The 13,724-nt window shown below is 41.5% G+C and overlaps 2 non-coding genes and 2 pseudogenes across 2 annotated transcripts; all 4 read right to left on the bottom strand.

Moving 5' to 3' along the window:
- Nucleotides 1-1,242: 1,242 nt before the first annotated feature.
- Nucleotides 1,243-1,407, bottom strand: LOC129435522 (U1 spliceosomal RNA). The gene has a single exon (XR_008641328.1). It is a non-coding gene; the product is annotated as a U1 spliceosomal RNA (small nuclear RNA).
- Nucleotides 1,408-2,474: 1,067 nt separating this feature from the next.
- LOC129435123 (U2 spliceosomal RNA) lies at nucleotides 2,475-2,652 on the bottom strand (annotated as a pseudogene).
- A 6,412-nt stretch (nucleotides 2,653-9,064) lies between these two features.
- LOC141363472 (U1 spliceosomal RNA) lies at nucleotides 9,065-9,229 on the bottom strand. The gene has a single exon (XR_012368963.1). It is a non-coding gene; the product is annotated as a U1 spliceosomal RNA (small nuclear RNA).
- Nucleotides 9,230-10,250: 1,021 nt separating this feature from the next.
- Nucleotides 10,251-10,429, bottom strand: LOC129435182 (U2 spliceosomal RNA; annotated as a pseudogene).
- Between the last annotated feature and the right edge of the window lie 3,295 nt (nucleotides 10,430-13,724).

Raw genomic sequence — 13,724 nt, 5'->3', positions numbered from 1 at the left:
TTTACTTGTTTGCCTGTTTTTGACTACCATAGAATCCTGTCGCCTGGATTCCAACCTATCATTTTCAGGCTTGTAAAGCAAATAATGAAATACATTATCATTGACTTCCATAGTAGGAAAAAAATATTTTGGAAGTATCGTGATAAATGATGAAGAAAATATTTTGAAAAATGATGGTTAGCACACAGTCGATGGTACCTATTAAATTTCATCATATTTTTTTATTCCTACTATGGAAGTCAATGGTCACTATCTGCTGTGGGTTTACCATCATTCCTCAAAATATCTTCTTTTGTGTTAATCAGAAAAAACGAACGCATACAGGTTTAAAACAACACGAGGATGAGTAAATGATGACAGATTTATCATTATTATAAATTGAAATATTTTCTTACTGCAAGTCATTTAGGTAATCAAGAAAATACTTTACCCGTTGTCTTTGCAAGTTAAACAAATACAGCTTTGCTTCCAGGTCTGTCGACGTTGCTGTGGTTTTTCGACAGCTGTAGTATGAAGGGTAGCGAATGAATGAATACATTTCACAAAAAATAATTTTTAACTATGCAAATATCTAAAAAGTCTTAAAATAAGATGCATTATTTTGATGAGCAAAATGACATAAGAAAATAAGCCTAGCCTTTCGGGAGACAAAACATAAAATTTAAGTGAATTTGGGCTTAAAACAAGCAAATAAATCTGCCAAAGGGCTTAGAAACAAATCTAGATTTAAACACCTAATTCAAGAAAAATTGTCTTAGCCCATTGGCAGATTTGTTGGCTTGTTTTAATGTACATTCATGTACAATATTTCGTTTTGTCTTGTATTTCTAAGCATTTTGTACTGCCCAACGTTGTCTAGGTTGTTTAACGGTTGTCATTTTCTTTTAAAAGCTTTATAATTTATTAGTTTGGATGATTGCCATTCCTGAGAACCGCTTACATTGTAAGTAAAAGAATCATCTAAGCATTATTTTGTTGAATGTCTCTTAGACATGTAGCTGTTTGATTGTGGTTCTATTTAATGGCCAGTCTATACTTGGGGAACGGTCAAACGTCTATTAGATTTTCACTGACAGCCCAAATTAAGCCTTGTTTTAGCCTAGACACATATTCGCGGTCTATTAGAAGTTATGTAGTCGTTTAATAGCCGCTTTTTGATGACCAATGCGTTCTTGGGCCGTGGTTAGACGTCTCTTGGATTTTCCGTAAAAAGACAAACGAATCTATTTTTAACACAAAGGCCAGGGGAGAGCGCGAACGCAGTCCCCCACTATCAGAAATTTTGCAGTCGAGATTCCCACATTTGGGGAATTCGCAAAGGGTCAGCACAACCGGAGTGCAATGGCTGAGCCTCGCCCTGGGTGAACCACCTTCATGATCATGGTATCTCCCCTGCCAGGTAAGTATGAGCAACAGCCTTTGAGGCCAGACGGCCGCATCTTCCTGTGACCGATCACATCGACGGCGCCCCCGAAGGCCGTCCGACTACCATTTCATTACTGTGTGTGACCAGGTGGAAAGGCGCACGAAGCCAGGTCTGAAACCAAATATTCTTCGAGATCTACCCATTTTCCGTTTCCAGCCCGGTTAAACCGTGCAGAGAGAAAAACGTGAAACAATTTAAATCAAATGGATTTAAATAGCGCATTTCAATATATCGTTTCGTTATTACAAAGTAACTTTACGTGGAATAGAAACAAAGAAATGTACAGAGCAATCGAGAAACAACGAAAGCATAGCAATTTTAGAACGTGGATAAATAAAAACACAAGGGCTCAATGACTTACCCGTTGTCGTTGTGAGTTAAACAAATACAGCTATGCTTCCAGATCTGCCGACGTTGCTGTGGTTCTTCGACAGCTGTAGTACAGTGAAAAAAAAGTTTTCAGGTGTTTTGAACATCCCAATCTGTCTCGTTCGCTTTTTCAGCTGTGTCGATGATGTTTAAGTCGTCATCGTGTCACCTCCAAAATACGAATGCATACAGGTTGAAAACAACACGAGGATGAATAAATGATGACAGAGTTATCATTATAAATTAAAATATTTTCTTACTGCAAGTCATTTAGGTAATCAAGAAAATACTTTACCCGTTGTCTTAAACAAATACAGCTATGCTTCCAGGCGTGTCGACGTTGCTGTGGTTTTTCGACCGCTGTAAGGGTAGTGGAAAAAAAGTTTTCAGGTGTTTTTAACATCCCAAACTGTCTCGTACGATTTTCTTGCGCCTTCAGCTGTGTCGAGGCTGTTTAATTCGTCCTGGTATCACCTCCGCAAACTGTAAGGAAAATAATTAAATACATTACAAAAACATTTCGTTATCAGCGTGTTCATTTCCATGCAAGCTTTTCGTTAAACCAATAATGCCAACGAATACACAGCACTTTTAAAACACACGAATTAAAAAACACTCTGTCATTCACGCACAAAAGAAACAAATTCTGTTTTTTACCTAACTTATTTGTCCCCGAGAAGGGGAGCGCACCGTTCATGGAAACACTGCAATACCACGTCGATGCATGGAGTGGAAGGAGCAAGCTCCGCTTCCATTTCCGAAGGTCAAAAATCCATTTAACGTATAGTCCCCGGGTAGGAGACGTATCAGACATTAAACTGATAAGAACAGATTTTTTTTTTCTTTCGAAAAATTTTTTATTGACACCATTTTACAACATTCATTTAAAACCACTTATTTTTGATACACACATGCATTAATAAAACTTCTAAGAGTTTAACGAGATAAAAATTTAAAAAAACTCTTTTTAATATATTATGTAAGAAACAAAGTGGTTAAAAAGAAAATAAATAACAACGTTTCATCATTAAATAAATACATTAAAATCATCAAAAATAAAATGCCTTTATTTGTACAGGGCCGGGGTGAGTCCCTATCAAAAGCCTTCACCCCACTCAACAGAACATGCATTTTTTTAACTTGGTGCCCAGAGGAGATCCCCACCCTCCGGCCCGCTGGCCCGCTGTTCCCGTAGCCGGTGGTGGTCTGGGTGCATCTACGGGCAGCCAGGCACGGTGGCAAGCTGGGACCTCCCTGTGGTACCCCGACCCCTTCATCCGAATGATTATGTCCGGTGCCCCTGCAGCATAGATTTCACCCTCTGCTCGCGTGCGTGGAGGGGCACCGTAACACGTTTCCCCACCAGCAGGTTCCTGGTGGTCCAGATGGTGTCCTTAATGGCGTTTAGGGTGAGCCAGAGCGAGGCGAATTGTTGGGCAGACAAATCCCTCAAGCCCCGACCCACCCCGAGGACTGCGAGCTTGTAATCCATCTGGACCCCACCTGCTGGCAGGCACGGGCAATACAGAGGGCCGGTTCTGGCCCACAGGTCCCTCGCATTACCGCACTCCCAGAGCAGATGTCGTACGGTCTCCGGAAGGTTGCACCCAGTCTGTGGGCAGACTGGGTTCCTGGCCATACCCCGGGAGTGCATTACCGCCCTGACTGGGAGGATCTCATGGGCGACCAACCATGCCAAATCTTTAAGTCTGTTCTGAAGAGCGGGGTGGGCAGCGTTCCTCCAAACTTGTTGGGCCTCACTTAATGTGAGGCCTGGGATTGGACTCACTGGTTCCCGGTCCTGCACAAAAGAGACAATATTCTTGTGATTAGTTAAAATGGTGACTTCTTCTTTCTCTAAAACATACTTCTTTAAAAACGTCTTAATAAAACAATGTTCTTTGGACAAGTTAAAAGAAACTGGAGTTCTTAAATCAACTGGTAAAATCTTTAGAGCTCTTAAGTAAGACCCCATCCAGAAACGGGTCATGGCAGCTGTCTTGTTCTCTCTGGATGGGGTCAGTGCATATCCAATGTGAAGGGCGGTGAAGCGGCTTCCTAAAAACAGGTGGGGATCTGGAAGGCCTTTTCCTCCATTCTCAGGTCTTTTCTTGAAGACCTCCCTTTTAAGTCTTTCCCATTTGGACCCCCACACGAAATAAAACACCGCCCCTCTGACCAGCTCTACCAGGAAACTCCTGGGGGGAATAAAAACAGAACAGACAAGCAAAATCAATGGTAAAATCACAGATTTAAAAATTAAAATTTTACCCTCGATCGTCAATTGTCTCAGTCCCCAAAACCCCAGTCTTTTCCTAACTTTCCCTAGCAGGTCAGTCCAGTTTCCCCGGCCACCACCCTCCTTGTCAAATTTTACTCCTAAAATTTTTAAGTCAGTCGTTTTAAAATCCACATCCAATTGTCCTGTGTCTATGTTTCCCCACGGCCCAAAGAGCAGGGCCTCGGACTTACTCCTGTTAAGTTTAGCGCCCGAGGCCCGACCGTACCAGTCAGTCAAGTCCATTGCTCTTTGTAAAGATGTAATGTCAGTGGCTAAAATGGTCACGTCGTCCATATATAAAACGCAGGTCGCTGTCAGTCCACCGGTTCCAGGAACGTCCAGTCCTTTAATCCATTTATCCCTTCTCAAGATCTGTGCCAGTGGCTCAATGCATGCCACATACAGGAGGGGAGATAAAGGGCACCCCTGACGGACACCACTGCGTATATTTACCGCTTTTGATAAATGCCCATTTACCAAGATTTTGCTGACTAAGCCATTGTACAGCAGTCCCACCCAGGCTATAAACCTCCCTGGAAAACCCATTTTTTGCAGTACCCCAAACAGATACTGGTGCGAGACCCGGTCAAATGCTTTTTCAAAATCTAAATTTAGGACTACTAGCCTAATGTTTCTGTCTCTCGCATAACAGATGGCATCTCTAATCAGCACCAGGCTGTCCGTGATCTTCCTCCCAGGCACAGCACAAGCTTGATCCAGGTGGATTACGTCCTCTAAAACCTTTGACATTCGTGTTGCTAAAATTTTGCTAAAAAGCTTTACGTCGAAGTTTAAAAGTGTTAAAGGGCGCCAGTTTTTAAGTTCAGTCTTGTCTCCTTTTTTATGCAGTAGTGAAACTATCCCTAATCTAAAACTGTCAGGAAGTCTGTCAGAAGTCTCCAATTCTTTAAAAACTGTCAGTAACTCATGTGCTAAAATGTCCCAGAAAGTCAAATAAAACTCTAGGGGGAGTCCGTCCATTCCTGGGGACTTCCCCCTTTTAAAACCTTTAAGAGCATTTTGAATTTCTAAAACCGTAAAATCTTGAGATAAAAGCACATTTTTGTCACTTACCTTTTTCTCTACAAATTCTAAAACTTCCTGTAAAATGTCATTTTCCACTTCCTTTTTGTCATATAGGTTTTCATAAAAATCCGTAACCCCATTTAAAATGTCTTTTGTTGTGTGCACTTCCCTCCCCCCACATTTCAGAGATGTTATTGACCCTCCCCGTGTAATTATCTTTCTAAAAAAATATCTAGTGCACTTTTCTCCTTCTTCAATATCCCTCTCTCTGCTCCTTAAAATGACACCTTTACTAAGAGTTTCACTTAACACTGACATTTCCTTTTTCACTTCTTTAATATCTTCACTAAAATCATGTCCTTTGTTTAAAAGATTAAAATATCTTTGTAGTCTTTTTTGCAGCCCCACCATGCGTCTCTTTTCCTTATTTTTTCTAGTTTTCCCTACACTCCTAAAAAAACGTCTAGTTCTTTCTTTGACCATTTCCCACCACCGTGCCCGTGAATCATAAAAATCTTGCAAGGTCTGCCATTGGCTGAACTGCTCTCTGTATTCTTTAATAACATGTTCATCTTGCAATAGAGAGCAGTTCAGCTTCCACAGACCCCCCCCCTACTGTCACATCCGTGGGAAAAGAAAGAGTACAAGACAACATTACATGATCAGAATAAAAAACAGGGGTTAATGTTGCATCAGTCGGCGGGCAGTGTCTTGTAAAGACATAGTCGATTCGAGAGGCCCTGGTGCCATCACCACTGAACCAGGTGAAGCCCTCCTCTCTTTGATGCATTGTTCTAAAACAGTCGACTAAATTAAAATCTTTTACAATGCCCTGCAATAAAACTGATGTCTTATCAACTTTAAAATCATCTCCTGCCCTTCTTCTATCTTTTTGGGTTAAAACACAATTAAAATCCCCTGCTACAACAAGAGGAACCCTACCTAGCATGTGGGGCTGTAAGTCCTCTAAAAGTTCATACCGGTCATTTTTATCAGTAAAACCATACACATTAAGAACCCTAAAATCTTTATCTAAAAAGGTCAAATTAACTAAAATTGCCCGCCCATCTCTCACCACAGTGCAGTCCTTCACCACTATGTGTGGATTATTTATTAAAATTGCAACCCCATCATTTTTGTTGCCATTTGAGCCACTCCATACGGATGGTCCCTGGGTCCACATCTCCTCCAGTTCCCTGTAACTACTTTTAAAAGGCAGAGCACACTCTTGCAGTAAAAACATATCAGATTTAACAGTTTTTAAAAATGATAGGACACTCTGTGCTCTTGTGGTGGACCTCACACTTCTCACATTGATAGTAGAGATAGTGAGAGCCATGAGCAATATGGTTAAAAGCAGTATGAACTTAAAAAGAAATTTTTAAAAACATGTTAAAAGACTACAAAAATAATTAAAAACATAATATTTCTTGAGATACCTGCTCCTCCTTGATCTCAACCAAATTTGAGTCCGGAGAGCAGGTTGGTGCTGCCCGAGAAGCCACAGAGGGTCCCTCTTGTGGCTCCTTGGGCGATGATGTTCTTAGCCTAATTTGAAGAAAAGATACCTCATTGGGGGATTCTTGGGGCCACACACGATCCAGATCTTCCAAAGAGGAACTATCTGGTTGCTGTGTGGCCCGAAGCTTTTTCTCCTCTGTCTTGGACAAAGGAGATCCCGCAGGCCTTTTCTGCACTTGAGCACTTGGGAGTGAACAATCAGTTTCACTCCCACTAGAATCAGTACTCACCTCAGGCACAGTAATCATGCTGGAAACCGTTTCATCATCATCATCACCTTCTTTCTCTTCCTCCCCTTGTTCAACCACATTTGACTCCGCCCCTGGGGCCACCCCACTTCCTTCAATTTGCCCAATCCCTGAGGCTGGCTGGAATTTTGAATTTCCCGCCAAAACCTCAGGGACCGCCTCCTCCTCCCTTTGTTCCAGTGTTTGTTGGACATGTGGGGCGGCCATCTTGGGTGCCTTAAGCTTGTTGGCAAAACTTTTTGGGCAATCTCTGTAGAGATGGTTTGAATCTCCACAAAGATTGCACCTCCTGCCATTGGTACATTCTTCAAAAGTATGACCAGTTTCTCTGCACTTCCCACATATTAATTCCTGGCATGCTTCAGCGAGATGCCCCATACTTCCACATTTCCTACACAGTTTGGGCATCCCCTGATAGTGAATGTAGCCCCTGTTTTCTCCCAGCACAATCATTGAAGGCAGATGTCTCAGGCCTAGGTAGCCCCCAGCGTCTTCCCATTGTTTGATGGGAATTCGCCAGGAGCAGTTCCAAATGCCATCCTCATCAAGCACCTTGATAGGCGGGCCACGAACAGTGCAAAATCTACCCAGCCAAACACAAATGTCTTCACCAGTTACTGTTTCATTAAACATCCTGACAATCACAGTTTTAAGTGTGTTATCAGAAAGCCTTTCCACAGTAAACATAGAAAACTGGGCCTTTACAACCTCAAATCTTTGCCAGAAATCAGTAAGCAAGGAAGCACTATTAAAACTCAAATCAAAGCCTTTGTTAAAAGGCAACGTCATCAAACAATTAATTTCTGTAGCTTTGAAGTCAAGGGCTTTTTGGACAAACTTCCTGGAGAAGTCAAGACGTGACATCCCCAGGAGCTTACCCTCAACTTCTTTAAATAAAAACCGCACGCTGTGGTGCCTCCGCACGCCGGCACGAGCAGCCGACATGTTGGAGGCACCAACAGCTTAAAATATACTAAAACACACACTAAAACCAATAAACAATTTAAAAATTCAAACTTACCTTAAAACGATCGTTGCACAAATGCAGTGTCTTCTTTAAAACCTGATAAAAGAGAAAAAAGCAAGCAAAAAGCAAGCAAAAAGCAGTATATACCTCCCTGCAGATATGTGGTTTAAGCTATAGAAAAGTTAAAACCTAAAAACCTGCAATGAGGCGATCACTCCCCCTTGTGGCCAGACACTTGATCTTAGCCAAAAGGCCGAGAAGCCTTTTGTGTTATTTTTGTGTTAATCAGAAAAAACGAACGCATACTGGTTTAAAACAACACGAGGATGAGTAAATGATGACAGAATTATCATTATTATAAATTGAAATATTTTCTTACTGCAAGTCATTTAGGTAATCAAGAAAATACTTTACCCGTTGTCTTTGCAAGTTAAACAAATACAGCTTTGCTTCCAGGTCTGTCGACGTTGCTGTGGTTTTTCGACAGCTGTAGTATGAAGGGTAGCGAATGAATGAATACATTTCACAAAAAATCCTTTTTAACTATGCAAATATCTAAAAAGTCTTAAAATAAGATGCATTATTTTGATGAGCAAAAGGACATAAGAAAATAAGCTTAGCCTTTCGGGAGAAAAAACATAAAATTTAAGTGAATTTGGGCTTAAAACAAGCAAATAAATCTGCCAAAGGGGTTAGAAACAAATCTAGATTTAAACACCTAATTCAAGAAAAATTGTCTTAGCCCATTGGCAGATTTGTTGGCTTGTTTTAATGTACATTCATGTACAATATTTCGTTTTGTCTTGTATTTCTAAGCATTTTGTACTGCCCAACGTTGTCTAGGTTGTTTAACGGTTGTCATTTTCTTTTAAAAGCTTTATAATTTATTAGTTTGGATGATTGCCATTGCTGAGAACCGCTTACATTGTAAGTAAAAGAATCATCTAAGCATTATTTTGTTGAATGTCTCTTAGACATGTAGCTGTTTGATTGTGGTTCTATTTAATGGCCAGTCTATACTTGGGGAACGGTCAAACGTCTATTAGATTTTCACTGACAGGCCAAATTAAGCCTTGTTTTAGCCTAGACACATATTCGCGGTCTATTAGAAGTTATGTAGTCGTTTAATAGCCGCTTTTTGATGACCAATGCGTTCTTGTGCCGTGGTTAGGCGTCTCTTGGATTTTCCGTAAAAAGACAAACGAATCTATTTTTAACACAAAGGCCAGGGGAGAGCGCGAACGCAGTCCCCCACTATCAGAAATTTTGCAGTCGAGATTCCCACATTTGGGGAATTCGCAAAGGGTCAGCACAACCGGAGTGCAATGGCTGAGCCTCGCCCTGGGTGAACCACCTTCATGATCATGGTATCTCCCCTGCCAGGTAAGTATGAGCAACAGCCTTTGAGGCCAGACGGCCGCATCTTCCTGTGACCGATCACATCGACGGCGCCCCCGAAGGCCGTCCGACTACCATTTCATTACTGTGTGTGACCAGGTGGAAAGGCGCACGAAGCCAGGTCTGAAACCAAATATTCTTCGAGATCTACCCATTTTCCGTTTCCAGCCCGGTTAAACCGTGCAGAGAGAAAAACGTGAAACAATTTAAATCAAATGGATTTAAATAGCGCATTTCAATATATCGTTTCGTTATTACAAAGTAACTTTACGTGGAATAGAAACAAAGAAATGTACAGAGCAATCGAGAAACAACGAAAGCATAGCAATTTTAGAACGTGGATAAATAAAAACACAAGGGCTCAATGACTTACCCGTTGTCGTTGTGAGTTAAACAAATACAGCTATGCTTCCAGATCTGCCGACGTTGCTGTGGTTCTTCGACAGCTGTAGTACAGTGAAAAAAAAGTTTTCAGGTGTTTTGAACATCCCAATCTGTCTCGTTCGCTTTTTCAGCTGTGTCGATGATGTTTAAGTCGGATGAATAAATGATGACAGAGTTATCATTATAAATTAAAATATTTTCTTACTGCAAGTCATTTAGGTAATCAAGAAAATACTTTACCCGTTGTCTTAAACAAATACAGCTATGCTTCCAGGCGTGTCGACGTTGCTGTGGTTTTTCGACCGCTGTAGTATGAAGGGTAGTGGAAAAAAAGTTTTCTGGTGTTTTTAACGTCCCAAACTGTCTCGTACGATTTTCTTGCGCCTTCAGCTGTGTCGAGGCTGTTTAATTCGTCCTGGTATCACCTCCGCAAACTGTAAGGAAAATAATGAAATACATTACAAAAACATTTCGTTATCAGCGTGTTCATTTCCATGCAAGCTTTTCGTTAAACCAATAATGCCAACGAATACACAGCACTTTTAAAACACACGAATTAAAAAACACTCTGTCATTCACGCACAAAAGAAACAAATTCTGTTTTTTACCTAACTTATTTGTCCCCGAGAAGGGGAGCGCACCGTTCATGGAAACACTGCAATACCACGTCGATGCATGGAGTGGAAGGAGCAAGCTCCGCTTCCATTTCCGAAGGTCAAAAATCCATTTAACGTATAGTCCCCGGGTAGGAGACGTATCAGACATTAAACTGATAAGAACAGATTTTTTTTTTTCTTTCGAAAAATTTTATTGTCACACAATCATATAAAACATCTTGCCATCACTTCAAGTAAAATAAAATGCATGTTGTCACACAATCATATAACACATCTTGCCATCACTTCAAGTAAAATAAAATAAAATGCATGTTGTCACACAATCATATAAAACATCTTGCCATCACTTCAAGTAAAAAATGCATGTATTCGTCGTAGTTAAAACAAGTAAAAATAATAAATTATAAATCATCAAATAGTCAATTTATTTAAAAAGACACAAATAAATTTACACATAAATATTAAAAGCTCACTCTTCTGCTGTACATAAACTACAAGTGGGTACTTAAACAATCTTAAACCATCATTTCAGCTCCCCAGAACATTTCTACACCTGGCATGTCAGGACCCAGAGGAGATCCTCTTAAACCAAGGCTCCGCTGCCCCAGCCTGATTGTTTGTGGGGGGCATCTACGGGCAGTCAGGACTCGTGGCTGAGGGGACCTCCCTGTGAAGCTCCGACCCCCACGTCCGAATGGCGACGTATGGCGTACTCCTGCAGCCTTTCTTTGGCCAGCTGTAACATGGCCTGCAGAGACACCTGTACGCGCTTCCCCACCAGCAGGTTTCTGGAGGTCCATATGGCATCTTTGATGCAATTAATGGTAAGCCAGAGCCTGGTATAAGTGTCCGCTGGCATTTGGCTCTGGCCTGTTCCACCCATGACCATCCTGTAATCTGTGACCCCCCCTGCTGGCAGGTACGGGAATTGCTGGGGGCCAGCCGTTGCCCACAGGTCCCTCACAGCACTGCATTCCCAGAGTGCATGTCTCACGGTCTCAGGCATGCCGCAACTGAGCCGTGGACATATTGGATTTCTTGACATTCCCCGGGAATGCATCACGACCCTGACCGGGAGGATCTCATGGGCTGCCATCCACGCCAGGTCCTTGTGCCTGTTCTGAAGAGCTGAATGGGACACATCGCGCCACACTTTCTTGGCCTCATCTAGCATGAGCCCGCGCACTTGACTCACTTTTTCCCGTTCCTGCACAGCAGAGAGAATAGAGCGGTGATTAGTTAAAACATCTATACTTTCTTTTTCCAGGTTGTATTGTCTTAAAAAGGTTTTAATAAAAGCATAGGCTGGCGGTAAATCAAATGCAATGGGTGTTTTTAAATTAACTGTTAAAAGCTTTAAGGACCGCAAATACGACCCCATCCAGAATCTGGCCATGGCTATTGTTTTGTGGTCTTTAGATGGGGTTGTAGCATATTTTATATGTAGTGCAGTGTAGTGTGCTCCTAAAACCAGGTGGGGGTCCGGCACCCCTTTGCCTCCATGCTTAGGTGCTTGCTTCATGATCTCTCTCTTAAGCCTCTCCCATTTGGACCCCCACAGGAAATAAAAGACAGCTCGATTCAGGGCTAAAAAGAAGGATCTAGGAGGATAAAAGACTGAACACAACAATAAAATTAGTGGCAAAATCACTGCTTTTATTATTAAAACTTTCCCTTCCAATGTAAGTTGGCGAAGTCCCCAAAGCCCCAGTCTCTGTCTCACTTTTGCTAAAACCTCTGACCAATTCCCACTACCTCCTCCTTTACTGTCAAACTTAATGCCCAATATTTTCAAGTCTGTCTTTTTTACAGTCAAATCCAGTCCATTTGTGTCTATAGGTTGCCAGGGGCCAAAGAATTGTGCTTGTGTTTTGTCTCTGTTTAGTTTGGCCCCTGAAGCTCTCCCAAACCAGTCAGTCACATCCATTGTCCTCTTAATAGATAAAATGTCTGTGCATAAAATATTTATGTCGTCCATATACAGTACCGTCTTAGCCATCTGTCCTCCTGTCCCTGGTAAGTCCAGTCCTTTGATCCAATGATCCCTTCGCAATACCTGCGCTAAAGGCTCAATACAGGCCACGTATAGGAGGGGAGATAACGGACATCCCTGACGGACACCGCAGCGAATATTTACTGCTTTGGACAAGTTCCCATTTACTACAATTCTGCTAGTTATGTCCCGATACAGCATTCCCACCCAAGCTATGAATTTCCCCGGAAAACCCATTTTTTTCAGTACTTGAAACAAGTACTGGTGCGAGACTCGGTCGAATGCCTTTTCAAAATCTAAATTTAGGACTACTAAACGAATGTTTCTGTCTCTCGCGTAACAGATGGTGTCTCTAATCAGTACTAGGCTGTCTGTGATCTTTCTCCCAGGGACTGCGCAGGCTTGGTCCGGGTGGATCAGTTCTGTTAAAACCATAGACATTCGTTTCATTAATATTTTGCTAAAAAGTTTCAAATCAAAATTTAAAAGAGTTATTGGGCGCCAGTTCTTTAGGTCTGATTTGTCATTCTTTTTGTGTAGCAGTGTTACTATCCCTGTCCTAAAACTGTCCGGTAGTCTGTCACATTTGTCAAAGTCATTAAAAACAGCTAAAAGGTCTGGTGCTAAAATGTCCCAAAAAGTCTGATAAAATTCTAAAGGGAGTCCATCAACTCCTGGAGACTTTTGCCTCTTAAAATTTCTTAAAGCTTTTTCAATTTCAAAATGGGTGAAATGTTTAGTTAAAAAGGAACTGTCTTGCACTGTTTTTGTTATGTGGGATAAAACTTCTCTTGCTATGTCTCCATCAATTGTTTTCTCTCCGTACAGGTCTTCATAAAAACTTTCTACTACATTCATTATATCTTTTGTTCCTGTTAAAATTTCTCCATGGTTGTTTTTTAATTTCACTATTGCTTTGTCCCTACTAATAATTTTCTTAAAAAAGTATCTGGTGCATTTCTCACCTTCTTCCAGTTCCTTTTCTTTGCATCTTAACATAATACCTCTACTCTGGGCCTCCATCAGATCAGACATTTCCTTTTTTACTTCTTCTATTTCTTCCTTAAAATCAAACCCCATGTTAAAAAGGTTAAAATAACGCTGTAGCCTTTTTTGCAATCCCACCATACGTCGTCTTTCTTTTTCCTTTTTTCTTTTCCCTGCCTGCCTAAAAAAAATCTGTGTCTTTCGCTTTACCATTTCCCACCACTGTGCCCGTGATTCATAAAAGTCTTGAAGGGTCTGCCATTGACTATACTGCTCTCTGTATTTACTGACTATATCTTTTTCTAATAACAGAGAGCAGTTTAGCTTCCACAGACCTCTTCCTAAAGTCACACCAGAGGGAAGTGAGAGGGTGCAGGATAGCATTACGTGGTCAGAAAAAAACAGGGGGGTTAATGTAGCATCTGTGGGCGGACAATCTCTGGTAAAAATGTAATCAATCCGAGAGGCTCTGGTGCCATCACCACTAAACCAGGTGAAGCCCTCCTC

Source organism: Misgurnus anguillicaudatus, unplaced genomic scaffold (assembly GCF_027580225.2).
Source record: "Misgurnus anguillicaudatus unplaced genomic scaffold, ASM2758022v2 HiC_scaffold_34, whole genome shotgun sequence".
Taxonomy (NCBI): Eukaryota; Metazoa; Chordata; class Actinopteri; order Cypriniformes; family Cobitidae; genus Misgurnus; species Misgurnus anguillicaudatus.
The sequence above is the reverse complement of the archived record's forward strand: the minus strand, read 5'-3'. Positions and strand labels throughout refer to the sequence as shown.